General features: G+C 36.7%; 1 long non-coding RNA gene across 1 annotated transcript; it reads left to right on the plus strand.

The window, feature by feature from the left end:
* The first annotated feature begins 1,169 nt into the window (after positions 1-1,169).
* LOC133306314 (uncharacterized) lies at positions 1,170-3,309 on the plus strand. The gene is made up of 3 exons (XR_009750867.1): positions 1,170-1,510; positions 1,596-1,669; positions 3,269-3,309. It is a non-coding gene; the product is annotated as an uncharacterized LOC133306314 (long non-coding RNA).
* The last annotated feature ends 631 nt before the right edge of the window (positions 3,310-3,940 follow it).

Genomic DNA, 3,940 nt, shown 5'->3' on the forward strand with positions numbered 1-3,940 from the left:
TTACTATGATGCCAAGCACAGACCCCTTGAGTTTTCTGAAGGGGATCATGTATTCATCCGACTATCACCTACTACAGGTGTTGGGCGTGCCTTGGGAGTGAGGAAGTTGAGTCCACGGTTCATTGGGCCCTACCAGATAATAAAGAGGGTCGGACCGGTGGCGTATCAACTTGCTCTACCTCCCAACTTGGCGAATTTACATGACGTTTTCCATGTGAGTCAACTCCGCAGATATATATCTGATGATTCACACATTGTACAGTATGATGACATAGAGGTTAAGAAGGACCTGAAGTTCGTTGTTGGACCTTCTAAGGTTCTTGCTCGAGATGAGAAACAGCTTCGAAATAGAGTTATTCCCATGATCAAGATCCAATGGGAAGGATTGACACAAGAGGATGCCACATGGGAGCGGGAGGATGATATTCTCCGGCAATATCCCGATTTTGATATCAGGTATGATCTGATTTTGAGGACAAAATCTTTTAAAAGGTGTGGTGAATATAATAACCCTAATTATATGACTTTTAAATTAGAGGGTTATAATGAGGACCTTATAGTCATAAATGGAATGAGCATAAAATTATAAGAATTTTGATACCCATATTGAGGTATTATGCACAGATGAATTTTTATCTGTTAAATTTGACTGCTGACGTAATAACAGTTAGTAGAATAGCTCCAAGTTAGCAAATTATAGTTAGAGAGCTAATCTAATGATATAAACATCATGAATGAGGTTAGGATATGATTTGGTGAAGATTGATACCCATATTGGGGTATTTTTGAAAAGTCACTTCTGCCGGGTATTTTGTACTGCTGTAGCAGCATCCGGTAGAATCCCGGAACAGGAAAAAGATAAGAAAATAGAAATAAAGACCAATATATGCCTAACAAGTCATAATTAGACCAAAAATGTTAAAGTTAAGAAGATTATGAAATCCGGGTACAGTTAAGAACACCGGTAAAGACTACAGTGCAATTAAACAACTGTTAGTGGATCTGTGACCTACTAATCAAATTTTTAAGTTATGAACATGATAATTAGACAAAATTAATGTTAAGTACTTAAAGTTAGGGTCTTGAGAGTTTTCGGGTAAAAATTTGACGACGGATCAGTTAAAAATTACACCGGGTCTCACTAAAGGACGAATATCACTTAAGTGACATGGCACCCCTCATTAGGGCACCCTCCTCTCCTTCCCTTCCATTTCTGATCAGCAGCCCCTTCACCTCCTTCTCTCTCTAAGTTTCAAATTTTGAAAACTCTCTCACTTCTCTCTAAGATTTCTTCACCTAAATCTCTCTAAACCACCAAACTTCCTTCACAAAGATTGTTCCCCTCACTCTCCTCTTCACAACCATACCATTTTCATGGTGTGAATCAAAAATTTCGTGTCCCTTATCATCCCAAACAGCCATGGTTTTGTGGAGAGCAAAGGCTATGGAGTTGTGTTCTTGAGCTCTCTTGAAGAATCACACTTGCTTGCTTGTTTCCTTTGATTTTTGGGTAAGTGTTCTTAAATTTTTTTCATGAAAAATATCATCTTTTCTTCTTATGTTCTTGAGCCTAACTCATGAGCATGTTCATGAAGGTGTGTGCTTGCCTAAAGGTGTGTTCTTGGTGGAAAAAGGTGGAGACTTGAGCTAAAGGAGAAACCTTGAAGATGTAAGCTCCCACTTGGGAAATATGAACCAAAAAGCCTCCCTTTTTCTTGTTGAGTGCCTTGGTTTTGATATGTTCATGAGGAGAATGTTGTTTAAAATTTCGTAATGTCATGGTTTGATGATGATTCTTAAGTGTGTGTGTGTTTGGAACCATGGAATGATGGATTGGATGACTAAAGGTGCCACCTTTGGACCTTTGAGTGATGTTCATGTAAAAAGATGACTATGAACTCAAAAATGGACCATGAACATTTCAGCCATATCATGTAAGGATAGGGTTTGATGACAAAAAAAATGTGATTAAGTTGTTAAGTGTGGAAAAATGATTAGAAAGATTAACTAGGTGGGTTAACTCTAAGTAAAACTCACTAATCATGATTAATAATGGCTAAAAATCCTAATTAATATAGCTAATCAAATCTGCCCCATAAAGTACATAAGGGTTTAGTTGTGTTAAAATTAAGGAGATGATGAATTAGGTGATTAATTAAGGGTAGAGATTAATTAACAAAAGTAATCAAGGATTTAACTCTAAAATTGGACTAAAGTAAGGTTTAGGTACACTAATTAAATAATTAGTAAAATTTAAGTATCATGACATAATGGGACTAAGGATATTTCATAATGTGACTTAATAATAGAAAAATCCAAGAATTAATGTGAATTAGGATTTATAATCAAAAGTAATTAAGGTTTGTTAAGTAAACACATTTAAGGCTAAGTAACCAGTTTTTAGGCAAAATTGGGGAGAGCATATCTTCCTCCACAGAGGTCATATAGGGATGTGCCTTATATCAAATTGAAGATTGAGATGTTATCTACGTGGTGTCAAAATTTGGTATCAATTGAAGATATATTCCATTCTGTATGTTCGTTTGAGTGAGGACTGCACAGGGAGGCATGTGCAGGGGCGCTGTACATGGCTGACACTTCCATGAATTTTTTCTCCCTCAATTATTACTCAAATTAGGCTCATAATATGTCTAATTAAAGATAAAGGTGTCTAGTTGTCTACATAAAAATTTTAGAGCAATTGATTTAGTATAATTTCCATAATCGCAGAAATGGTAAAGGATGTTTAGGGCCCTGTTCGGAGTTGGCAAACAGCTTTGTTTGTCCAACTTCAAATGGTGATAACCGGAGCTAGGAAACTTCAAATGAGGCATATGATACCTTTTTGGAAAGGTAATTGAGTCTAGATTAACATACTAAAAGATGAGAATTTTATAACAAGTGAGTCACGCCCAGTAACTAGAAAACAGAAGCATGTACAGTTATGGAAAAACCGTAAAAGTGATATTTAAGCTAAGTGGGCTTAGGGGAACCCTTAGTAACTTATAATAATCATAAATATGACTTGGATGAGTTGAAAATAATCTAAGTGAGCCTTGCATGTGATTCTAAGCTATGTAAGTAATTGAAGATTAAAGTGGCTTGTAATAATGCACTAAAATATGTAATAAGTAATAATTGGTCTAGGCTTGTAATGGGCATATTATTGGCATATGAGTATGAAAAGTGGAATCATTAAATGATTAAGTCGTGGATATGACTTGATTAATTAATATGTAATTAATGATGTGAATGGTTCCTACTCTAGGTGTGCCTAGAGAACCGTGCACTTGAGGATTTTGTTGGAGCATACGTATTATATTGGAGTGTGGGCTTGTGCTAAGCTCCCTAAGGTAAGCTCCTAGTTCTAGTTGACTCCTCGTGCATTCATTCACATTCATATAGATGTTATATGATCTTGATGTTATGATGATGCACTGATGATATATGTTATGAGGATCCTGGCCAGTGATCATGGTATGTAGGCTGCCTATGACTTGACTCTGGGAGCTATTTCATACTGAGGTTGTGTTGACTGTCTATGGCTTGACCCTGGAAGTCACACATGTGTAACCGTCTATGGCTTTGACCCTGGGGTTACACAAGGATGATATGATGATGCTATGTTTATGCTGTATGTCTGTATTATGTGCTTTATATTATTGACTTGTTACGCAGGAAGTGGGCTCAGGGGTTAGAGGATCCTCTATGAACCTTGAGCTTACTGAGATGTTGTTATCTTACCCCGTTTGGGGACATCATTTCAGGTACCCAGAGTAGTGGTGATGCTTTTAGGGGCAAGGCCCCCGCATTGGAGTAGTTGATGATGCAGCTGATGATTTTATATTATGTTTAGATTTGATGTTGGCATGTAGACTTGTTAACATGCTTAATTATTTTATGGAGATTATTGTATGTATTTATTTAGGCTCATGATAGT

This window comes from Gastrolobium bilobum, unplaced genomic scaffold (genome assembly GCF_033153095.1).
Source record: "Gastrolobium bilobum isolate Gb01-03AN ecotype WA unplaced genomic scaffold, APGP_CSIRO_Gbil_v1 utg172920, whole genome shotgun sequence".
Classification (NCBI taxonomy): domain Eukaryota; kingdom Viridiplantae; phylum Streptophyta; class Magnoliopsida; order Fabales; family Fabaceae; genus Gastrolobium; species Gastrolobium bilobum.